Source organism: Lepisma saccharinum, chromosome 21 (assembly GCF_977018435.1).
Source record: "Lepisma saccharinum chromosome 21, izLepSacc3.1, whole genome shotgun sequence".
NCBI lineage: Eukaryota > Metazoa > Arthropoda > Insecta > Zygentoma > Lepismatidae > Lepisma > Lepisma saccharinum.
In genome coordinates, this window is record NC_139249.1 from 10,237,565 (window position 1) to 10,264,854 (window position 27,290).

A 27,290-nucleotide genomic window follows, 5' to 3' on the forward strand; every position below is an offset into this window, starting at 1 on the left:
AGATTCGAACCGAGAGAGGTTAAACTACCATAATGACCTGACTAGCGAGATAAACCAATTACAGAGGCAGAAAAAATGTAGCGGAGGGATCCGGGACGCAACTCGCCAACAGTATTAGCTCAACAATGTTCAATATTCGTTTCATATTTCAACAATAGCAGAAGCAAATCAATCCCAAAGCTACGTACTTTCTACCCCATCGAGCCCCGGACAATGAGTAATGAAAATAAAACCACCCCAACACCGCCCCCCCCAGCAAGCCAACAACTTCGTAACCGAAAAGCTATCAACCCCCCCTTCCCATCCGCCGAGGGCTACCGCACATCATTACAATCGAACACACAGAAGAGATTTTGAAGCCGTGACTAATAGGTTCATCCGAAAGGGGATAAACGCGAGCAACAATCAGTGAATCAATGTGACCTGTAATACGTCACAATGAGCCTCGGACCACCTGAAACTGGGGGGACACCTGGGGATCATGGTTCGCCGCGCGGGCCAATCAGATCGAATGTATAACAGGGGACCATCATTTGGAACCGCATGGAGAACGGTGATAAATCGCGATCGGCGATGCGCACTTGTTTGCAAACAACAACCGTTAACAGATGACGTTTGATGATCGGATTGAACTCTATTTGTGCCCACCACCGCTATAACATGACGTATCTCTCCCTCCCCCCTTTCCTTGCTCACACATGTGAGCGTACGGGAATATATTCCTGTCCCTCTCTTTGTCAATATGGACATGGGTAAACCACATGCTCCGAACTTCTCTCCGATTCGAAGCATATATCATTTCTACCATTTTTTTCCCACTCGAGCCACACGCAACAATTGATAGAACTGTCGAAGGGGGGGGGGGGGTTATATTACCAACCCCTTTTTTATTTCCTGTATTATCACTTTTCGAAAATCCAAATCCGATTCGTGTGCAACTTAGTCCCTTTCGACTTGTATCCCCATTGGAAAAAAATGTTTGTTAAATTCGCTTTAAGGGCATATGATAGTGTTGGAGGCGAAGTGGAAATCTACAAAGCAGGAAACGAAAAAAAAAACCTTTCAACCGTAAAAAATTAGCCAATCTGAGTATGGACAGATAACGCTGTTAATAAATGATGTAGAAATGTGTCAGCCTTAAAAAATGGAGTATTTTTTCGTTTCGTCTCTCCAGGAAAGCTACGTGGAAATAGCGAACATGCATCATTACGTACTGTGATATCCTTGTTAGTTATGTACCCGGTAGTACACATCGGTTGTGCAGATTGCATAATATTTAGGATTTTCCCATGTTTTACTGCAACTAAATTGCACATTGAACGCAACGAACATTATGCTTGCCGTATGATATAAATCTATTAATTCCAGCCAAAAAAAAACCTGCGACGTAGTTGGCTATAGTAGGCTAGTAGCGTCGATACGACGCGTCGAACAAACAATATTATTAAGAAATGTGTTGGCCTAAATGGTCTCTATACGCTGTGAAGGTTTGTGTAGTGACAGGTTGTGTGTATTATACGAGGAGCGTCCAGAAAATTAGTTCCGATGGCGTCCGTACTCGGCGCTAGTGCTCCTCGCGTATGCAGATGTTGCTCTAATCTGGTGCAGTCGCTGTGAAGGCAGTCGTTTTAGGATAGTGCTAGGAGAAAGATGGCAGCTCTCACACAGTCTCTCGCCGACTGGGAGATACGTGCCGTAATCAGATTTTTGCACGCTCAGAAGGGAACGCCGGCAGAGATCCACATGCAGTAAGGTCAGGCAATATTCCAGACAATTTCCGGAAGGACGATCCAATGTGAACGACAGCAAACAATGAGCGTACACGGTCTCTTTTGCTTCACTTGAAGTGGGAGGGGCCTCCCCGATGGCGCATTGGTAGCGTTGTTGCCTTGTAATTCAACACAGAGAAAAATGTTTGTTTGGATTAACCAAAAAAATGGTAGTGGTGAACAAATCCTTTGTTTAAATAGGCATCAACCAAACAATTGTTCACCATTACCAAAAGATTTGGTCAAGTTCTATTTGTTTGTCGTAAACAATTTTTTGGTTACCAAAACCAAATATTATTTTGGTAAATCTAACAAAATGTAGCCATTTGTTTAGGAAAACCAAATAATTTAGTCAAAATTACCAAACGATGTGTTAAATAATTTATTCATAATTACTTATGTTGTAATTTAGCTAGGGTGGATGGTTTGTAGAAAGTAACTGATCTCAAAATACACATTCAGAATAGAAAGTTCACGTGAACTAACCGATTTTAGAGCGTGTTTGTTTTTTCTGCGGCATGGCATGGCATAAATCTGACGTTTTGAAGTTGAGTGTCGAGCTGTTTTGGCCCTTGACTCTATGAAAAGTGTATAAGTGAAGTGTGTGTGGGATTAATGAAAAGTGCCTGTGGCTATACGTGGATCTTGTGTGTGCAACTGTCGCAACACAAGGAATGCTTCATATGGAAATTATGTTTCATGGCCGTGGCATTGCATATGTGTGTCTGAAGGGATTTGCTGTTCCCATATGTTCTATTTCCGGATTTGTATGTCTCGGCAGGGTTTGCCAGAATTTTTGGTGAGCGTCTCGAAGCTGCTGGATCACTGGAGTTAATTCCAGATCCTCCAAAACTTGGGTGCTACGTGTATAGATGTCGTGGCCTGAGATTATCCGAGCTGCTTTGCTTTGCACCCGTTCCAATCGTTTAAGATGTGAATAGGCGGCATGCTGCCAGGCTGGGCCCGCGTAGGTCAAAGTTGGAATGATGTACATCTGGAGTAGATGTAGCCTCGTCTGTAGTGTGAGTTCCGGACATGTGAACATAACGAAAAGTGCAAATACTTTTCGCAGTCCTCTGTTGGCCACATCTTGGATGTGAGAGGCAAACGTGAGTCCTCGATCTAGGGTGACCCCTAGATATTTGACTTTGTCTTCATGTGGCACTGCTTGTCCGTAATATGAAAGTTGTCTGAGTTCATACTTTCTTCTTTTTGTGTGGATGACACATACACTTTTCCCGGTGTTCACCTTCAGACGCCATTTGCGAGCCCACGCTTGGAACTCATCGAGTTGTTGTTGAAGGTAGCGGTAGCATAAGGCTATTCGACGACTGGCTGCAAAGAATGCGGTGTCGTCAGCGTATGTGGCTTGGAAACATCTCTCTGAAGTTGGGACATCTGCTGTATATAGCGTGTACAATAGTGGAGAGAGTACTGCTCCTTGAGGTACACCTGCTAATATGAGCCGGGTTTGGGACGTTGCACCTGAGAAGGAGACAAAGAAACTGCGTTTGCTCAGGTAAGATTGGAGGAGTCGGACATAGCAATCCGGGAAACCTTGCCGTAATAGTTTATATATGAGACCAGAGTGCCAGACTCGGTCAAAGGCCTTGCTTATATCTAGGTAAACCCCTATTGCGAACTGTTTTCTATTGAATGCCGTTGTGATGTAGTCTACCACACGGACCAGTTGAGAGGTGGTACTGTGGTAGGCTCTAAAACCAAATTGGTGGTGTGGTAGGAGCGAGGAGGTTTCTACGTGTGTCATGAGTCTTGAGAGAAATACTCTTTCGAAGAGTTTTCCAAGGTGTGAAAGGAGACTTATTGGCCTATAATTCTCCGGTTTGAGAGTACTCTTTCCAGGTTTGGGCAATGTTATTACCTTTGCCTTCTTCCATGCAGTGGGAAAGTAGCCTAGTTGTAGGATGGCATTGAATATGTATGTAATGTATACAAGTAATTTGCGAGTGGGATGTCGCAGCAGTTCGGGTCTTATACCATCTGGCCCGGAAGCCTTGTTTTTAGGCAGTCTTCGGATTTGGCGTTCTACCTCTCGAGGTGACGTCAGCTTTGGCATGTGCTCCATTTCTCTGGTGGTAAAGGTGTGTATCGCCCTGTTTACATGTGCGATTGTATGTTCATCTGATGGATCTTCATTTGGGGTGAATTGTTCTTCGAGAGCATTTGCAAAGACTTCAACCTGATCTTGTGGTTCATGTAACAGTCCGGTTGATCCTTCTATGACTCTGGTGTGTGATGAGTCCTTGGGACGAAGAAATGCCCTGGTATATTTCCATATACGCTGATCATTCACTGAAAGGCCGCTAAGTGTGTCATTCCAGTGATGTGCAGTTTCTTTTTGAATGAGGGTTTTCACCTTGGAGCAGAGAGAGTTCCAAAGAGTTTTATATGTGGGACTGCTAGTGTGTTGCCACCTTCGTCTCGCCCACCGTTTTAACTGAATGTACATTTGGAGACGAAGACTGCCTGTCATTTGTGACGATCGGTGTAGCTGTGTTACTTCTGTGCTTTCTGCCTCAGCTTTGAGCAGAGAGTGGGTGAGATGTGATACTGACTGATCGATTTGCTGGGGTGTCTGAGGCCTATCATGAAGATCGAGAAGTGAGTTCACATTCCCTCTGAATTTGTCCCAATTTGTCTCGCTTCTTAGAAGGGGTGGTACTCCTTGAGTAAGAGTACGGTGGGAGACTTGGAACATGACAGGATCGTGGTCTGAATCCAAAGCAGAGATTACGTACGGGTCTGTGAGGAGTGGCACCCCTTTACTCATGACTACGTCTAGCACGTCAGGTCTGCCACCCATCTTCGGATAGTGAGTGGGTTCCCGGGGTGCTTGTATAGTGAAGGTGGATCGAAGTATGTAGTCATGCAGTAGGTCACCTGCATTATTGGGATACCGTGAATGCCAAGATGTATGCTTGGCATTGAGATCTCCGGCAAGAACCACTTTATTGCCTAGTTTACTTATGTTGTAATAATCATCTGGTACAAGTCCCGCAGCAGGAGATCTGTATCCAGCCACGAGAATGAGTGAATCTCCGGGAGTTAGAATGCGCACAGCTAGCGCTTCTAGACCGTACAAAGGTGGTACATGTACTTGCTGAGATGGAAAGTCCCTTTTTACTACTACTAATAATCCGCCTCTCGGCCTTCCAATTCTATCCAGTCGGTATATGAGATAGTTGGGCAATTTCCAGCCTTTGACTGTGTGGGAGAAGTGTGTTTCACTGATCAGTGCTACGTCTACTTTGTTTTGTTGAAGAAAGTGAATGAGGGTATGTCTCTGCCCTCTTAACCCATCGGCGTTCCACGCCATGATGGTAAGTGAGTGGTGAATTTTCGACAGACTAGAAACAGCCATCGTCAATCATTTCGGCAATGGTATCGATATATGCGGCTGCTTTTGTGGCTGTGTCCGTAGCAGAGGTAAGACGAGCAATACCTCTTTTAACATGTGGTATTATTTTGCTTAGATTCATTCCTTTGAAGAATTCAAAAATGAGTTTAATATCTGAAGCTGATGTGTCATCCCGAGTCGATTCTGATATATTTGTTGTGGAGGGGGCCTCTTTGGTGATGGTTTTGGTTGGGGTGTGTCTGGACGGAGAGGCTGCGCCTGCGTATGTTGTCGAGGTTTGTTGTGAAGAAGTGGTTTCTGCAGAAGTTGCAGGTGTTTGTTGAGAAGTAATGATTGGGGAAGATTTTTGGGTCTTCTTGTTGGTGGAAGTTTGAGCGTCCGTGTATGCTTTGAACACTGGACATCCTCTGAAATTTGCGGGGTGATCGCCCTGGCAGTTGGCACATTTGGCTGGGGTAGTGGTGTCTGTTTTGAGACAAGCCCTTGTCAAGTGTCCCTGTCCGCATTTGAGACAGCGGGGCAGTGCTTTACATTGGGTTTGACCATGTTCCATTCGCTGACAGCGGTAACACTGCAGTGTGGTGGGTGGTTTGTATACCTGTACTTTAATTCTGTAGTCAAGAAGATATTCTTCTTTGTATATTTCGTGAGTAGTGGAGTTTCTTGAAAGCGACACCAGAAAGAGTGGCATCAACACTCGTTCATTTGAGTCCTTCTTTCTGCGAGACATTTGGTGAACTGATATAGGTGTATAGTTCTTGTCTTTCAGGTTCTGCTCCAGGTCGCCCAGACAGGTATCGATGGGTAGTTTTCGTATTACCACCTTCACAGGCCGTTCACTGCGAACGATGCCGGTGGCATATTCTCGTTTGGTCTGGTCGCAAAATGCAATTATTTTATCATAATCTGCCCTGGTTGATACTTGGAAGGTGACCTTCTCTCTATTGTGCTGTATGTGAGGAGGTTGACTAAGCGTCTTGCTTATAGTAGAGGTGAAGGCGTAAGTTTCCTTAATTCCGAACACGGAAATAGGTGGAGGCCTTGGGACTTTCTTAGGTTGAGTTGTTGGAGGTGGTTGCGTTTCCTCTTCTTGGGGGATCTCCATGTCACCTGAGGAATCTTGTGCCAGGGGCGCAAATGTATTTGAAGTTGGGACGTCAGTTGATAACGGCATGGTTTTTTGTAGTTTTGTTGGATGTCTCCCTTCATATAGTTGGGCGAGACTGTCCAAGTCCGTAAGTGACCTTTGGCGGCGATGCCGGCCAACAAGTGTAAATTCTGCTGAAGGTTGGTTGGAAGATTCCCCGAATGTGAGGGCTGCCTTATCTGTGGTGGGTGTAGGTTGCGATAATGAAACGCCTTGTTTTCCCAAGGGAATCAGAAAATTCTCTGGTCGGTAATTGATACGCGTAGACTGCGTCATTTTGCCTGCTGAACTGGCTTTGAGGTGTTCCATCCCTCTAAAGGGAAGGTTCTTGTGTCTGGCTGACATTGCAGTAGTTCGTAGACGTTATAAAAGAGGTCTAGGAACCTGCGTTTCTATGTCACCACTCCGAGGGGTGGGACAAGCAAGAACATTCAATGCCCTCCTATCTCTTATAGAGACCAGTTCGTATGAGTGTCACTGCAGAGCAAAAGCGTAGCCTTGGAAGATTATTTTAGGCGGTGACAAGACTTCACCGCACTAATAGTAAGGGTCGATTTGAACTATCAACCCAAAAAAATGGAAATGGTAGTCAAATATACCTACAGCGTCGCACAATCAAAGCTTCAGTTGGCACCGTTAGGTTTCCACCTTGATTCCCGGGGACTGAGCCTCCCCGGATTCCATTCTCTGCGGCACACTTACCTTCTACTTATATAGTCCAGAATCAAAAGGTTGCTCATGGGAGATTCACATTTATTCACTGCAGTACATTTTCTTCTTTAATTTGTAGCTTTGGTGTTCACGTATCTTTCGAAGAATGTTAAAGCACAATTTTTCATTATGATTACAATCAAAGGTACCATTATTTATTGTACAAAAACTTATGTTACTTTTACACATTTTGACGGAACCATCTAGTGGCCGGTGTAGGAAATTCAGTATAAAGTAAGTATATTCTGAGCTTCTTTTCAGAATATTAGGTCACACAGCAACATAAAGACTCGCTTCGAGTAAATTATCTATATACATGAGTTTCAATTTTCGACAAAAGATTTTCATACTACACTCGACGAAACTGGACAATCGTTATTTCAAATTCGAAAGCACGCTCACGCACATATAGTAAATTTAACCAAACGTTTTGTTTCTCTTTACTTACATATGTATAATTTTGTTTACGAGTACCATATTTTGTCTGACCAAATTTTTTGGTATTCTTAAACAAAATTATTTAGTAATTACAAGCAACATTTGGTTATCGGAAACAAAAAGCATAACCAAACAGCTCAACCAAACTTTTTTGGTAATTCCAAACAAACCAGTTTTTTCTGTGAAGGGGTCCCGGGTTCGATACCTGTTGGAGGCACATGGCACAGTGGTTCGGATCCCACTTTAAACTGTAGGTCCAGTCCCGATTAGCCTTACTGTGCATAAAGTGGACTTAAAACAACAATTCAATCAATCAATTGAAGTGGGAGATATTCGATCACCCACCGTACATCCCCGACTTCGCGCTTAGCAAAATTCAGCTGAAGCGGTTTGGTTCAAGTTCTTGGCGGCACACACATGACACGAACAAGCAAAATCTAGTACCACGCCACGACAAGACAACATGAATATGTCGAAAAGTAGGTTATGAGTCACATAACTAACACAATAAAGTCAATGAGTACTGATGTTCTTCTTTAATGTTATGGTTAATCGTAACATACTTTCACTTTTAATGCATCAATTGACACAGCTAAATGTGTAATTTTGTTATCTTCGAAATGATCTTCTCTGATCTTCCAAATTGATGCATTTTAGTGCATCACACGAAACTTCATCTCTAAAAAATACCCTTTAATACATTCCTATGTGTATTTTGACACACTAAAAGGTGCATCATTTGCAGTTTAAGCACGTTGACGTGTTATTGAAATCAAAATATGTTTGTCAATTGACACGTTTTGGGTTCTGTGTGTGGACGCCCCTCGTATATTTTTAGACCAAGACGAAAACGAGGTGGATTGTTACAAGGCCAAAACCCAAAGGCAGACATTTACCGAGACTGTAAAATCTCGTCTCGATACCAGAACTGCTGTAAAGCCATCATGGGAACATAAACGCCTTTCAACACGCATTCGTGCATATAACAACATCAGGGCCCGAAATGGACCGGAACGACGTTCCGGTTCCTGAACATCTGGAACCTTCCCGTTCAGTGTCGACGGACACAGTTCCAGTTTGCTTATGTTTTTTTTTTTTTTTAACGTATTTCACTACATTTTCCATTTCAGTGAGAACTAATTTGTTAATACTCTTTAATAGGACATATCATTCATGTAAGCTTCTCCTTATACATGAAGTTGCATTGTTGCCGCTAGGGGGCTCAGTAGAGTATGATGGCGTGTATGTTGCCTTCCTCTTTTGGTATAGCATTTGTTTTTCTTTTTTCTTCTTTGTTAATTATTATTATTTAACGTGTTTTGCGTATTCAATTGTTCTGATAGATTAACCTAACAGAAAATTTCAAGTCAGTCAAACAATGAATCCAATCCCTAATCATAACTTCAAAAATAAAAGATAAGAATATTGAAATATCCTTTACTTGCATAAATTGATTTTTTTAATAAAATATCAATAACACAGAGTATTGAGTACATTTAATTAAAAAAGTTTTCCCATGTTGGACGAGCTAACATTCACGATTTTCATCTGCTTAAATTTTAAAAAGAGAAGAAAATTCCAGAAGGCTCGTGTCCAATGTATTTTATATTACGTATTTGATGTTTATGTAAATATGTTAATATTAATTGTGATACCGGGTGGCCAGAATTAAAGTTACCCAACTCAGAGCCCTCTGTAGCCTGTTTGAGGCATCGTAGAACTCTGAAATTTGGTGAATCCACTATACAGACCATGGGGACGAGGATGGCGATAAAAAATAGTTCAATTATCCGCCACCAGGCTGAAATATGGCGCTGTACTTCCATGATGGGTAGTAATAATGACGTAAACTGCTCCAATTGGTTATGGATTTGCCTTCACTCAGAGAACTAAATTCATCATATGGATTGATGCACCAGAATGCATAGATTGATGTACTAAAGTGTGTTTTATGGCTTCTTCAAAGAATCAGATTCACATTTGATACATTTGGGTGCATTTTTGTATGTCGTGAAAGAAACACCAAAGTGCATCATTTGATTCAAGTGAGGATTCATTTCATTCGAGATACACTTCAATGCATCAATTGATGCGTTTTGATGAATCTTGTTGCGTTTTGATGCACCAGAATGCATCTTTTTGATGATGCACTTAAACGTTTCGTCTCTGTAGGTGCATCAAGGAACATCAACTGATGATGCATTGAAGTGCATCTCGACTGAAATAAATCCTCACTTGAATCAAATTATGCACTTTGGTGTTTCTTTCACGACATACAAAAATGCACCCAAATGCATCAAATGTGAATCTGATTCTTTGAAGAACCCATAAAACACACTTTAGTGCATCAATCCATATGATGCATTTAGTTTTCTGTGTGTACCTTGCAATAAACGAGAGATTATTTTCTCGCAACTTCCAACCACTAACAAATGTCTTTCTAATTAATAACTCAGCTACATCACTTAACGTGATTATTTGTACAACCAATCACGGAAGTACAGCGCCACATTTGAACCTGGTGGCAGAAAATTGAACTTTTTTTTATATCGCCATCCTTTTCCCCATGGTCTGCATAGTGGATTCAGCAAATTTCAGAGTTCTACGATGCCTCAAACAGGCTACAGAGGGCTCTCTCTGAGTTGGGTAACTTTAATTCTGGCCACGCTGTATAACGCGTCATGCACTAATTTCGTTCCTCTAGTAAGCAGAGACCTAAAACACAGAGTTAACGAAAGTTAATGCGTTCCGTTTCGTGAAATTTTTCAATTCGAGTCAGAAAAACATTGGAACATGATAATTTATACATTTAAGACCGCCCCTCAAAGTCTCTCCAAACACGTCCATGTTTCCCAGTGCTGCCATCTTCAAAAACGTCATGTTGACACTCGCTAGACAAGAAGAACCACCACGCTGCACCCTCAAGAGGAACACCAAAGCAAGAACAAACCACCCAACAGAGAGAGATGAAGCTAAGGGGTTGGGGGGTGCAGGTTGACTTCGGAATCGTTGTCAAGAACATTCTTCGCCGTCGAAAAGAGGGTTGAGGGGGGAGGGTGCTGTTCCTGGTCGCAAGGATTAATTAAACTGCTTCTTGGAGAACTTCAAGGAGCTGAAGAACCTGGGAAGAAGCGCTTAGGGGTTCAGAGGGAAACGGGTTTCGCTGGAGGAAGGGGGTTCTTTTTTTTTTCCAGTGCAAAATGTCCCGGAGCAGATGTTGATAATTTTGCAGCCAGTACAGGTGTAGAAAGCCACTGAATGAGTTTCAGGAACAATTTACTGTCTTTGCGGAAAAGAGTGTGGGGCTTCGTGTCTTGGTACTTTCATGCTTCGTTTTTGTTCAAGGTGGGGGCGAGATGAATCCATTTTCCCCTCCCCCTACCCTTGTTTTAGGCAAGCCTTATTCCAAGGCCCGCTATTGACGAAAGCATTTCCCTTGGCATTTTTCGGGCAAGCTATCAAATCAATTTTTTTTTTCGATTTTTCAACTGTGAAAATTTTTATAAAAAATTGAAAATAAATTACCGTGTTCCCTATAGTGTTCCTAATATTTCCGTATTACTTTTGTTAATAAAAACTTAAAATGTAATGTAAATAGGGGGGCAAAATGCACTTGGTGGAACTATCAGGCGCCCCCATTGAATGCGTGTTATTCGAGACACTCATGCCAGTGACAGTGTACAATTGTTTGGTAACGATGGTAATTTTTGCAATCTTTATAATGAATAAATAACTGCACCTATGTAAACAAAAAAGTATTAATAAAAAATATTACGGTTATTGTGAGTTTGAGTGAATGGTAAAATATGTGTATGACACTCATGAAATTATTCGTTATTATTTTTTATTAATTTGTAATTATTATAATTAATAAATATCTGCCTGCATATACCTACGTAGCGTGTTTCAACAAAGGAAGCAGTGATTGAATAATATATTTTTAAAAATGTTAGTGATGAAAAGAGTGTGGGCCTGTGACCCCCCCCCCCCTTCAGGTAAGCAAGCATCTCGTCCCTAAAGCGTAAGCTAGGGTTAACATTTCAGCTACGATCCAATTCTTGAAGAGCCATAGCATATTTCACAGATAGAATCGATCTTAATTTCCTTAGCATTAAGCTTAGCATAACCAATCAGAAGCGAGCTCTAGGTCACGAGTGCAGTTGCAATGGCGGCCGAGAGAGATGTAAACAATGTAGCACTTCACGTTTTTAAAGGGTGATAACTATTCATCCGAGAGGAATAACGTTTCCTGTAAAAAGGTATTAGATACAAATCAATGGCACAGCTTAATAAATACTTTATAACGTATAGAGTACACGTATGGAAGAATAAATTAGTTGTTTCAATTTTAAACACAGGGAACTGGATCAGGGACAGAAATACGTATCTTAATAAGAAGTGTGTATAGTTTCAATATGTCTACACGGTATTACTTCAATTAAATAACAATTTGCTATTTTTAAGTTATATCTCTTCCGATTTATTAGTTACTTATAGATAAAAACCGCCCGACTCGAATGCCTTTCGCGCTGTATATATTATCTAAAGTTCTCTACACGCTTCGCATCGCAATGGCAAATGGTAACCGCAATGTTCCGTGAAATGCTTCCATGTAACGTATTGTCTACTTCATTTTTTTGAAGCATTTAGGCAACATTTATGTTAACAAAAATGTTCAAGGAAATTCTGATCGAGAAGAAATTATGACAGACTATAAACACAAACGTTTACGCTTATCTATACTACAAATCTACATGTACATGTAACGTACGCGTAGATTACATTTCATAATTTACATATTCTATGTAGAAGATGTTAACTATAGCTATCAAAAGGAACGTAGAAATGCTGTTTTAAAGGGAAATCGTAATTTTTTCAAACGTAGTTGTCCGTATTCGGTTGAAAATTCTATTTGCTACGAAAAATCTCGTATTCTCTTTCAAGCGCCATCTGTAAGTGTTAGGAAAGTTAATTTTTAAAAGTAACTGACTTACAGCTACTCATTTAAAAAAAAAAGTTACTCAGTTACTAAGATACATGAGTCGTAACTCAAATTTAGATCCATTGCCTTGAATATTGAATATATATATATATATATATATATATATATATATATATATATATATATATATACAGGGTGTCTATAAAGTCTGAACGATTAGAAGAACTAGTGAGCACCATGTTTACTTGATCTAAAACGTGCTCGACGAACAATGCAAACATGAAACTTGGCAAGCACTACAATTCTCTTCACTTACCGGTCGCTTGTCACAACGCTGCTCATTGACAACCGGTCCTTCCTGTTTCGCCTAATTCGAACCCTGGTTGATAGATATCTCTTCTTGAACTCGCAGCCAGCGCGCTCTGTGTCCACAAAAAGAAGAATTATCTCCACTCCGTCATCTTGCGTACCTACAATCAGAAAACAATACTGGCATTGGTTCAGAACTTATAGTCACCCTGTATTGTATGAGCAATATATGCACATAAAATAAACGTGCAGGTACTTTTCAAGTTGGTTAGTAAGGGAACTTGCAGACCGAAGCGACACGGCAACACAGCCTGCATCCAGTCTGTAGAAAAGCATTCACTGCGCATGCTCTATACCAACAGATAGAGGTCACACGATGTATTACGCTATTGAGAAAACGGTCCACACAGAACGATATGTGCAGCTTGTTGTGTCGTTTCGGTACGAAAGGTTTCATTTACCGTATTTCTGAGGGTTCGTTTCCAAGTGACGTCGTTCCGGTCTGAAATTTCCTATACAAGAACTCAAAATATTGTGAAATGTTCATAATTTATTACTTTTATTCTCACCTATTACAAGGCGTACCGTTGCATATCGCAAGGAAGAATAAAAAAATAGCACCGTGTGTATATTTGTATATGTATGTGTGTGGATGCACAATCATTTATGAACATATACCACACTATTTTGATGCATGTTTGTACGAGGGGACAGTGAAAAGTTTTAAGCCTCACAGGAAAGGTGTGTTTGAGCTACAGTTTCTCATTATGATTTTTTTTACATAATCACATAATCTCTATAATCACCCCACAGATCAATGCACTTATGCATTCTGTGCTGCAATTTGTTTACAGTCATCTGGTAGAATGATTTGTCCTGAGTCTCACACCACTGAATGACAGGCTTCGTCAGTGTGGAAGTGACGTTCTTCATCTGACGAGGCCAGGTCGGGGGAAGAAGGTGCATGTGGAAGTGCGGTGAAGCCACACTCGACCAAAGCAGCCTGTGCGGTGAGCCCTTGCCGACAGAAGTGATAGAAGTTAAGAAAAAGATAAAAGATTGTAGAAGAGATACTGTGAACAAGTCGAGTTGGAGAGAGATTGTCTTTTGTCTTGGTTAAATGTCTTTCATGTAGTTTTTTATAACATGAAGTTATGAGTGAAATAAATGTTGTTTTGTTCGTTAACGTTTTGCCTAATTGAAGATTATTACAATTGGCAACGAGGATGGGATGGAACGAAGGTAACAAGAATAATGTGTATAAGAAGATTAGTTTTATTATGAATAAGAAGCTATGAATAATGGAGGTTAGTAATCATATACAGTTTTTTGAACAGTTCGATGTGGAACGTGGCAATATTCAAACATACATTGAAAGGTTTGATCAATTCTGTTTGGCAAATAATATTGCAGCAGATAAAAGAGTTTGTACATTAATTTCGGTAGCTGGCGGAAGAGTGTACGATATACTAAGTGATTTAGTAGCACCAGCAAAAGTTCCACACAAGACATATGAAGAATTATGTACTTTGTTACTAACTCATTTTAAGCTTAAAAGAAATGTCATAGCTGAAAGGTATAAGTTTCATTTGTTGAGACAAAAGACAATCTCTCTCCAACTCGACTTGTTCACAGTATCTCTTCTACAATCTTTTATCTTTTTCTTAACTTCTATCAAGAAGTACCGAATCACGGCCCTGTTGGCCACTCTCTTCTCTGACACTTCATTCATTTTCAACCTGACAAAAGAAGAGAAGAAAATATGTGAATTTCATAAAAGTTTGCACAGTGTGTCCTAAAACTCGAACCTTACATTCTCCAAAATTTTAACTACCTACACTCCACGAGGCCTTAAAAGGATCGCTTCGCGTGCTTGCAGCAGACAACAATATGGGGGCGTGTCTGCGAGAACCAATCAGGTCCGCGAATGAGCGAGCCCAGTTGCCACAGCTATAGATCGACCACAAGGAAAAAAACCTTGGGACGAAAAGTCCCCGCGCAGCTTTCCCTTCTTCCCTCCACCTCGGGCCATAAGGAAGCATGGTCCACTCTCCCCCTCCTCTACTCGCGGGGGTACGGTGAACAGGAGTCGCGGGTCTGCGCAGGTTGTTTTGCTCGTGGTTCCACTATAACTCGCTGCACCCTTCTGGAAGCAGATAAAAGAGTTTGTACATTAATTTCGGTAGCTGGCGGAAGAGTGTTCGATATACTAAGTGATTTAGTGAAAGGGTTTGACGAAGCTTAGTGCTGAATTAAAAAGTATTAATCCCAAAAAATCTGACGACGGCGTTGCTAATAGACAACAACCTTTAAACCACCATTCTGTATTAGATTACACATTGTCCAGTCCCAAGTCTGGAAAAAAGTGTGAGGGAAGGTTGACATTTAATCATAAAGGTATAGAAAAATATGTGTGCGCTCGTTGTACGGTCGTTTAAAGGTAATTCAGGAAGTGTGCGCTCGATGTGCGAAATTTCCTTTTGGGCTCGATGTACGTGCGCTAGTCGCACGACAGACCGTTACTGATAGATAGACTTTTGCAGGCGGGGATTTGCCACTAGGCTATCCTAGAGGTACTGCAAACCCAGGGGGCACAAACAAAATGAGAAGTGATAATACCCGGGTAATGAATCCTACTTTCCTAACCTTTATCCGGGTTAATATTACTTTTTTCAGGATCAAGAAATTCGGCTGATAACTTAGTATTGTGATAAAAACCAAAGAAAGCATGTCAACATGTTGTTTTACTTGATTATTTCATGAAAGAAGGCAGAACGAAATAGTTTCTACCGTTTTGAAAAACTTCTTGCATCAGAACTCTATTTTCAGAGGTCGCGTAACAGTATCCTTACCATATTTTTTTAGGTCCAACCAGTGATGTGCGTCTACGCGTAAACAACGATAGTCTACATTCTACACGTAGACTATTTTATACACGTAGACGACGTAATCTATGTAAACAACATGGCTAAAGGTGAAAGGGCGCCGTGGAATAAAAATAATATTATACTGCCTATAAGTTGCTGAGTGTGAGGAGAACTTTTCATACTCTTTCTTCCAAATTCGAACAATTTCTCACGTAGGAAGAAACCTAACATAGGAAATATTCTAGTGTTTTATGGGGAAAAGACCACTCTTGCCTCACGACTGCCATCTGTTGTTGTTTTTTGCATACTATTTATCTTCTTCCATAGTTGATGAGAGAAGAGAAGATACATTTTGTTGTAAATAGGATTCTTTTCCGTTTGTTAGGAACCAACATAGGCGCCGACTCCATGGGGTTTGGGGGGACTCGAGCCCCCCCAATGTTATCGATTTGGGGGCAGAGGCCCCCCCAAATAATTTTGCTTAAGAGAATCTAATGTATTATTTTGCTTCTCTTGTAAAGTTTACTCTGGATTGTGCCAAATGAACTTAACTTTAAATACACATTTGAAATGTTCTAGACCATCAACTTTGGGGGGGGAGGGGCTATGACCAGCAACAGCAACACACACGACTTATTACTATATACTAAGTATATAATTATGAGTATTGTTAACCTTTTTGCTAAAAAGAGTTTCAAAAGACGATGTGCATGAACTAGGAGACTGGATGGGACGTTCGGGCTACAAATGGATCTCACATGACGGTCAGAACGAGATCATTGATATATTAGGGAGATCTGTTTTGCGCTCCGTGGTAGCAGATATTAAAAGTAGGGAATATTTTGCTATTATGGTTGACGAAACTTGTGACATATCCATCCGTGAACAATTGACATTTTGCATTCGAACTGTAAATGAAAATTTAATATTCTTGAGGAATTCATGGGCTTTTACGAGATTCCGAACACTGAGGCCAAAACTTAAAAAAGGGAGGGAGGGAGTCATTCATTAATTTATTTCAGTGATCAGAGCCCCCCCAAAAAGTTTGACAATTGGGCGCCCCTGGGAACCAATATAGTTGAAAATGTCACTTTCCTTTCATGAAACCCTTGAAAATTAATTTTAATGAACTTTAGATTGTCTACGTAGTCTATGTAAACTACAAGCCAATGTAATCTACGCGTAGATTACGTGTAGACAACGCATGTAGACGTAAACTTATAGTCTACTGAACATCACTGGGTCCAACCCAGGACATATTCGCGATCAACTCGTTACTGCTGAATTTCAGTTTCTTTTACAACCAATTCCTAATATAGGTCTATCTAAATCACCTTGAAATTTACTTCAAGTTTGTATTTTTTCACACATTGCAAAAGATACTGAGTCAAAATTTGAGCAGTTTCACCTGACACTTCATCGAAATGTAAAAGTTTAACTTGAATTCCCTCCTGTATATGCTGAAATATCTTACACAACATTTGGAACAAGTTTTACTTCACTTCTGTTTGAACTATCCATCGATACTGTAACATAATTAATGTTTTCTAAAGAACGCAACACATTATCGAAAATAAATGACGAAATAACATTAACAATTATTGCCTCGGTTTTGGTTCTATAACTAACACTCCATTACAGAGTGTACATTGCACACGTTCACTGTCACTGTCGTTACACAGTTTCAAGAATTTGTATTCCTGCTGCAGGTTAACGTTAAATACACACTTTATTTTGCCCATTGCCAAATGCAAAGCCCTTGTAAGTAGTTATAATTATCAAAAACATGTAGAGGAGTTACTTCACACGCTTGCAAGACCACCAAGACGCTCACGGAACCGCTCGGGAGTCGATATCTCAAAGAATCGAAGAAAGAAAAGATATAATCGATCCTTATAATCGATCTATCTTTGCCGGTCATAAATTCTGGTTGTGAATATTCAATACTGGTAGCTATTTTCATGTTCAAATTCTCAAAACCCCGGACATTTTGCAATCCCGGACATCACCCCGGACAGACCAGGACTGTCCGGGTCAATACCGGACGTATGGTAAGCTTACGTAACAGTGCTCGAATATAAACAATTGTTCCTCGAAGAGGCGGATGCACATTTTGAATGCCAACAATTGAAAATCAAGTGGAGGGATATTCACGGTTGAAATCAACATCTTGTCTCTCATTTCGCGGCCAGTGTGGCTACCGTATTGTAGTGTCGGTTTCTATTCCTTTGGTGCGTGTGTGGTATTAGTGTTGTGCGGTGAAATGCATAGTGCAAGTGGCGCTTACAAACCAAAACGAACGTTAATGAATAACTTCTAATCAGATGTGTTAATATTTTTAAAGTTTACAAGTGTTGTTGATACAGAAATACAGAGCATGCAATTAGTGAAAGTGAAGTACAATAACAACAAAACTGTTAATAATAATAATAAAAATAATAATAATAATAATAATAATAATAATGTCGGGAGGGTCCAAAGGATAGCCTAGGGGCCCAAATTTTATAAATGATCCCCCTGGACTTTTTTTTTATGGGAGGGCGCCTGCCACCCCTTTCCCCTTCACCCGCAGCTGCCGACGCCTGTAATCATTAAGTCACAATGCAATTTCGATAATGGGAGTAGATTGAGTGCTTCACAATTAAAAATGTATTGAAAGGAGAGGGGGGAAGGGGGGGAATGCGGAGAAGAATGATGCGAAGGAAGATGAGCAAAAGAAGCTGGAGGGGGGGGGAGGGACTGCTCTGAAGAAAAGATAAAAATGAGTTGAAATAAAAGAGAAGAAAGTAGCAGGAGAGGATAGTATACCCATTAAATCTACTTTAAATTAAGAATAATTGATCCCCATGAAGACAGCCCGTCAGATATAATTTCTATGAATCGCGCTTCATAACTGCGTGACGTCACGCTTCTCTTTTGTTTCGCTCTGCGGAGCCGCTCGACGAATCTGATTGGACGGTGATTAATGAAGGAGGGTCGCCGGTCTTTTAGCTGCGGATGGCTACCCATTAAACTCCAGTTGCTCTTGGGGGAGAGGAGGGGGCACTTCCCATGAAAAAAAGAGGGGCAGACAGCCATTAAAAATGACAAAAAAGGGTGTGCGATTAATTCTGTTCTCTTCTCACTTCAGCTATCAGTAAGTAAATTATAAATGTGATCATTATTAAGTGTAGAGACTGCTTGGTTCCCACACGTTCCGAAACGCTCTATAGCTGGCTTGTTTCCATAGGTTCGGAGCGAGTCGTGAACGTGACGTAACGTGCAAAGGGTCCTCCCACTCACCACCTGAGCGCTAGTGTCGCTTCCAATATGGCCATTCTATGTAGGATACATTTTGTTTACATTCAGTAGTGTATTGTCATTGTAGCAGCGTGTTGTCATTGCTGGTATGGAACAAACGTTTAAATTACGCGATATTTTTAAATATTGCGAATGCCATGTGAATTCCAGGAACTATAACGAAGGTGAAGCTGTGTTGAGAGCGAAGCATTTAATTATGCTCGTAATAAAAATGACACGGAAAACGCAGACGAAACTAATGTATACGCACTGGTTCTTCAAAACAGTGCTATTTCATCTGCACATCGATTGTTTTTGATTTGATTTGCTTTATTTTACTTCGCTTTTTGTGCCACTTTTGGCTAATTTGCGAAGATGAGGATGAGTGATGATATGATGAATGGACACTCACAAATATCCATGTCCAGGACAGGATTCGAACCCAGGACCCCTGGCGTCGTAGCGCGAAGTGCTAACCACTCCGCCACAGGGACCGGCCGCACCTCAGTTGTAACTGGGGCTCTCAGAAATGATTGATCACCTGTATTGCAATTGCAAAGCTTGGGCTGGAGAAAAATGTAAACATGCCATTGCAGTTCTTTCCCCAAACAGGCAGGCTGGTTTAATAACAACACAGGATAATAATAATAACAACAATTTTATTGAGGCTATCTTCAGTCTCCACTGAAAATTGACTTCCTGAATGAAACAGCAACATTAGCATGTCCATTTCCTTTTTCTGACTTACCTTTATGATTACAGACATTAATTAATTCTCAAATTATCTTCATCTTCGCACTTAATCGACTTGCTTCTGTTAAAAATTACATACATAATACATTGTTTTCGAAAAAAATGTTATATTCATAAATAACAATTTAAAACTTACTTTCATGGTAATTAAATTATCTTTCGGAAAATAAAGTGAACAGACTCGTGCATTCCTCGTAATTTCCTTGCCACATTCCAGTTATGGCAATCTTGTCAATCAGTTCTGTTTTCCCTGATTTATTTACAAATTTAATTTTGTTGATTCCACGGGATGGAAAATACGGTGTCGTGTCGTTTGTGCCGAGGCTTCTTATCGGTTCATTTCCGCCGTGACATATGTCAAGACCTTCCTTGGTTGGTTTTCCCACAATCCAGAGTGTCATCATCGCCGCGCGCACGTGTGTTTACGGGAACATGGTGAATAGTGCATAAAGTGAACTTAAAACATAAAATCAAACGTGTATTTATGACGTTGCAAAGCTGTGTTTACACTGAAATGTTAAACCTATCCAGAGTGTCAAATATGACTTTTCTTTGCTTATTTCAAAAGACGTTACACAGGATTACTTGTATCAATTTTATTCCACAACACAAAATACATAAATCAGTAACAGCCTATTAACTTTTAATCATTTATCGTTAATCGTAAAAAAAAACATTGTAAATACAGTATTGTTAAAATATTGAAAGCATTCTACAAGTACTACGTAAATGTACACTTTCGAAGCAACATAAATGTGCCAGTGCTCAGTTTCCCTTCGTGTATGTATACTTTAGAGAGGAGGAGAAAAGAGAAGTAACTAACAAATCTCCAACAGAATTTTGAAGACAAGTTCTTTTTATAAAACATTTCCACTCTCGCAAAAATAGTGCTAATATTACCACATTCTAACGCGGAAACGGAAAGAATATTTTCAATGTTAAGTGATACAAAAACAAAAAGAGAGAAATAAAATGGGACCAGAATTGTTAAATTCTTTGATAAATTCTTCCCTTAAGCCACGTAAATAAGACTACAAGAAATACAGCATCACCAACCAACATCTATCTCTTCACAGCAGCAGCATGTATGACTTCAAATAACATAATCAACAGTAAACGACTCAACATTATTCATAAATTGTGGAAGCAGAAAGATTTGGTAAGTAAATGTGTATATTTTATCTTCTGTTTTGCATGAAGTGTTGTTTTAGTCGCTTTACTTGGCGTAGGGACATTTGGTCAGTTGTAGGGACATTTTGACTACGTCTGTAGGGACATTGCCGAAAAGTGGTTGGCAACACTGTAGCACAGTGGTTCTCAACTTTTGTGAGCCTGACGTCCGGTAACTTTGTTTCTTAAAAGTCGATGCCCAGTTCAAAAATGTATGTCTATATTGTTACTCGAACTTTCTATCCATATTCTTTACACAGATCATACGTACAGATGATTCAACTCTTGACTACAAAGTGATACATGTCAAATCGACTGAAGCGACACCACCTTTGGTGGCAACTCAAATGCCCCGTCACCAACAAACTTACTCCTAAATAGCTTTCTAATTTTTAACTTTACACGTTATTTAATATATACTCTTGAAATTTAATATTAATAAATAAATTATGGCACAATCATAGAGAGTAGGTTTAATTATGTCTAGGCTTGTTGACAAATATACAATTTGGATTAAATTAGTTGATAACTATGGATCTATTTGAATCCTTTAGTTTCCTTTGGCCAATATCATTAAATAAAGTTGGTTAAATGGTTCCACTTAGGACATCGAAAAATTTGAGAGCTTCCCACATTTTAATCTCAACCTACGATATCAAAGGTCACTGATGATAGTTTGAACACACTTTTGATCGTAATTGTACATCAATTGTAAATTCATAATAATTCAGTTTAGTAAGCAAAGATTTTGTGATTTTCAAATACGGCTTCTTTCTCATCGATCATGTGCAGAAATTCGTCTATTATTTTCGTTTCACCCTGTGTTTGTAGAAATCTGATGTTGCATAAAATTAAATAATTTTCCCTTCTGATGTGAAATTTGAAATCTAAGGTTTAGAGTTCAAGCCCCTGGTATCTTTTTGTGAATATCTCTCCATCAATTTAAGCATCATTAATTTTCATCGCCCTGATTAGCTTCAAATCGCAAAAAACTGAAGTGTGATACGAGGGCTGCTGGAAAAGTTTCTGCAATCAATATGAAAAAAGACATGTGAAATTCTGGGAATGGCTTTATTGTTTTTCAAAGTATTCACCCTTAAGATCGATACACTTTTGCATTGGCTCAAACCAATTTTGAAAGCATTTTTTCCACTCTGAAGCTGATACCTCAGAAACCGCTGTTCGGAATGCGTCAACAGCTGCTTCAGGCGACACAAATAGCTCACCACGCATCTTATTTCTCATGTGTGGGAACAAAAAGAAGTCATTAGATGATAAATCAAGTGAGTACGGACAATGAGTTATTAATTCGACATTTTTACTGGACAAAAAATCAACAGTTTGTGTGCTGAGTGGCAACTGGCGTTGTCGTGGTGAAGAATAATGCGACGATTTGGGTTTGTTTTCGGCAATTCATTGATGACCTCTGGCAAACAAATTGTTGTATACCACCCAGCATTTACAGTCCTTCGATCTTCTAAAGCTATTGTTGCCACATGTCCGGTATAACCGAAGAAACAAGCAATCATTTGCTTGGCAGCACTCCTCAAACGAACAACTTTTGTTGGTTTCGGCTCACTTTGAAACACCCAAACAGTGGATTGCTGTTTAGTTTCGGGTTCGTATGAATAGATCCAAGTTGCGTCCCCTGTAACGATGTAGTACACCCAATTTGACTTGCCTCGGTTGAATTCTTTACACCAATTTACACGAGCCTGTTTTTGAGCTTCGGTCAAGTTGTGTGGGATCCAACGGCTTGAAAGTTTCCGTACGTTCAGATGACCATGCAAAATCGTATGTATTGCTTTCATGCCAATGTTCAAGGATTCCTGAATCTCTCGGTATGTCACATGCCGATCTCTCTCAATCATTTCACGCACAGCATTAACATTTCTGGCAACAACAGACGTGGATGGACGACCTTCACGAAATTCATCACTGAGAAATGTGCGACCACGCTGGAATTCGGAAAACCAATTGTACACAGTCATATTGTATGATGATTCATCCCCAAAAACCAAATGAAGTCGCTCGATGCATTGTTTCGGTGTTAAACTACATTTGAAATCGTAAAAAATCATTGCCCGAAAGTGTTCACAAGAAATTCCCCTTTCTCACACCAAACTACTTCTTCAAACTGCTGTGAAAAATAAACGACTAGGCTTAAACAAACAATCAAAGATAATTTAAACATAAAAATGGTCTATTCTTCCGATTTTTATAATAGCGGAACACTAGCGCCACTGTTGGTGGTAGCTTGCAGAAACTTTTCCAGCAACCCTCGTATAAAATACAAATAATGTACTATTAGACCATATAAATCCGTTACGGGGTTCCGCTACCGGTGTAGTCACTGCGGTATCAGACGATCTATGAAACTGTCTCGATTAACATAAAGTGGTGTGGATATCGAAACGAATTTGAGTAGTGACTGCCCAGGGACAGCATTAAATGGGGCACTGGCCCCTGTGAAACTTACACGTGCCCCTCTAAAAATTTTCGTGGCATATACATATTATATACTGCTGGACAAAAAAAACCGGACACTTGCATTTTTTGTGATAACGCATAAATTCTGATTCGAAGGCTAAGTAAATGTTGCAGAAATTATTGAAAATAAGAAATCCCGAATATATTCAACAGAAAGCAAATTAAAATTTATTGTTAATAAGTTAAATTAGAACATAAACGAAAGTTACAGAAAACTACCAAAAAAAATCTTAGCAATATTTTTTTTTTAATATTGTTAACTGGTACTGGTGGGGTCTAATAGCGGGTGTTACCTCCCCTGCCATCAATTACAGCTTGTAACCGCCGTGGCATACTTCGAATAAGGTTGGCAATCACTTCTTGGTCCAATTGCTCCCATTCTTCTTGAATAGCACGTCTTAGCTCTTCAATTGTTTCTGGAACTATTGCGCGGTTTCTGATATGTCGTTTCAGTTGATCCCAGACGTGCTCTATCGGATTTAGGTCCGGACTTTGTGGTGGCCATTCTAATCGCGTAATCGCAACTTCGTCCAAGTACTCCGTGACAATATTCGCAACGTGAGGACGCACATTGTCATGCATAAAAACAAAGTCCGGGCCTATGAATGGTGCATATGGTACTACATGATCTGCCACACATTCTGTAATATACCTGCAAGCTGCCATTGCCTCATTATCTACAAGAACCAACTCTGTACGTCCTTGTAAAGAGATACCTCCCCAGACCATGACACCACCACCTCCAAAGGGTGTTATTTCAACGAAACAACATTGTGCATAACGCTCATTAGGTCTTCTATACACATGTTCACTCTCGTCTGATGAACGTAGGTTGAATTCTGACTCATCAGAGAATAAAACCTTTTCCCACTGCTCCACATTCCAACGTAAGTGTTTTGTAGAAAATTCCAGTCTTCGCTTCCGGTGACGTGCTAACAACCTGGGACCTGCAGCCGGCCTCCGAGATGATAAACCACTTTCATTCAGTCTTCTACGAACTGTTCGTGAAGAAACCACAGTTCTATGAACATTTCTCAAATGCTGTGCCACAATATTTGAAGTCGTACGACGGTCTCTTAAGACTATGATACGCATTAAACGATCTTCCCGTGGTGTTGTGCATCGTTTCTGACCAGAACCCGGTCTTCTACCATAGGAACCGGTTGCGTCATACCGTCTGAAATCTTCATGGATAGTACTTCGTGCTATATTTAGCACCCTAGCAATATAGTGTACACTACGACCATCATCGCGAAGAGCTACTGCTTTTACACTACCTCTTCACGTCTCATTTTCAAGCTAGCAGCAAACTTACAATACACTTGCAAGAAAAATACCAGCAATGACAATGTCAATAATATATGTTACTATGGTTACTATGAACCAAAATTCATGCCTCTCTAGACATTAAACAAAATAATATCAACAGGAATTGAAAATCAATAAATTAAAACAAAATTGCATGAAATTAATTTTGAGCCTACTAAGTGTTCCAAATAAGTAAATACGAGTAAATAAATAAATAAATAGATAAATAATAAACGGAAAACTGTGGAAAATGTTCAATAATGAATGTTCAATTGTTCAATACTTAACTGAGAGCGTAATTCATAAGTAATTGCAATTCAGATGTCAAATATTAAGGTGTCCGGTTTTTTTTGTCCAGCAGTATATATAGATCATATATATAAGTATACAACACACACACACTGCTACGACAAGCAAGATATGTGTGTATTATGTAATGAATATTAATAATACATCGAGAACAATATATATTTTATATACACACTACACATACACATTACACACACACACATTTAGCTCATCTCAAAACAAATGAAGGGGTATATGAAGATACCCAAATTCTGCCAACCTCTCTAACTTCCACATAGTATAACAGGGGTTGGATTTTGCAGACTAACGAGGCTCTGGCGTCATTACTCATCGCTATTACAATCGTCTGTGGGGCTCGTGTGCTGTCCATTTGTGTTTGCGACTGTCCTTTCATCAATTCCATACTTTCACCACTCATCCCCATCGTCGCGATTAGTGGGGGAAAGGCGAAGCAAAATAAAACCAATCAAGAAAACCACATGAGCCGGCCACTCCCAACGGCTTGTAATGAAAGGGTACCTGGTTCGATTCCCGTACGAGCCACAAGGTTCAGGCCCGATTAACCTTCACGAGCATAAAGCGAAGTTGTTCTTTTGGTAGCTTCTCGCGTCACGAGCGTTTGCATACATCCAGGAAAGGGGGGCGAGGTTAGGGGGAGAGAAAAAAAGGAAGTTTCCTCGTTCCGAAACTTCTCTTTAAATTACTTGGCCCGCGAGACGAAAATCAGAAAGCGAGGGAGGGAACAAAAATGCATCACGTTGATTTTTGTCTTCTAGAGAAAGAGAGAGAAAGGGGGGCAAGCGCAGAGAAGGAGGAAAAGAGTGTTTAGCACTCTCCGGTCTCCATTGAACCCCCCTTCCTCCCTCCAACCCCCAAACGCCGTGCATATACGGCACCACCACAATAGGCCCTGCGAGACTCCTATTTAATCAGGCATTTCATTACTATGATGACTGTTAAATTAATCTTATGAGCCCCGGAGCACGATGGCCGGAGATTTGCAGCGAGGAGCCTGGTCAAATCGAATCATGCGCCACTTACCCCCTCGCCTTCATCTCTCTCGGCTCCGGGCTTATCTAATTAAACGGGGGGGCCCCAGTTGGTTTGGAAGCATTCTTGGGGAGAGGAGGGGGGTTCAAGTGAAAGGGGAGGGAGAAAACAGCCAAGGTTTGCTGGTTAGTGTTGCCATATTCTCACGACCCGATTTCCAAGTTATTGAAGTTGGCTACACTGACCTTTTGGCTGTCCTGATTCTTGACTAGAATAAGGACGGCCGAACCTGATCTGAACCAAGACTAGTAGAGGAGAAGGCTGGGGCCATACCTGATCACGTGGTCCTTGACGTCAGGCGTGACGTCACGGGCGGACAGATCGCTCTACGCTCCGGTTTCGCAGCCGAATCAAAGCAGTAATTATGAACAAAAAAGAGTGCTCACCGTGGCTCTTTTTATCGTACTTGCATCTTCAATTCACCACTTGAAGGGTCAGGGAGAGGGAGAACAGGCAAGTCAATTTTCTTTGTCGTAAGCGAGGTATAGTCGCACTGGCTTTTTAATCGTTTCATACATTTGACAGTAGTACAGTTCCATTCATCAAAACATGTTTTTTGTACCTTTTCATTTACATGTTCAGAAACATTTTGCAATTAACATATCATTATGCTCCAGCTTAATGAATTGGCTCACCTACTTTGTTCCTCTGACCCTACTTATCCTCATCATCGTGATTAACATAAAATATACGGCAAAAAAAAATTCAGTATACAACACATTGTTTCTAGAATCTAGAATTCAATGCACGAATCTTAGGTCCACGAATCAGTATTCTAATGTCGATTTAAGGATTAATACTTGAATCTGAAATATTTGTCGATTGCACAGTTCTGGAATCAAGGATCAAAAATTTCAAATACAGAATTGGACTTGACTTGAATGTAGTAGAGTGTTACGATTATAATACGTTTATTGTGGTTGAATCCAGGATTCTATACCTGAATAACGGTTCCAGAATTTGGTACCAGATCAGGGTGGCCACTCTACGACCATGATAAAATTCAAGCATAATTCCCGGTTTTCAAGACGAACTTCCCAAAAATTCAAGGGTACAAGCAGATGTTTTCTCGATTTCAACCTTACGTATTACTGATTCTCGCCACCTACGCACACAAATAGTATATTAATTGTAAAGGATTGTGAGATTCCCATGTATCCAAACATTTTTAATCAATTCAATTGAACAATATATATATTTAATTTAAGCTACGGAATTTACATTTGTCATTTCGCGTACTCAGACTAGAAATGCATCTACAAACACAAGTTACAAATGTTACGAGATATAGTAATCTACAAAAATTTGTTTAATGTATAAGAATTTCAGATTTACCTAATCAACTTCAAGATATCTTATCTTGCAATAA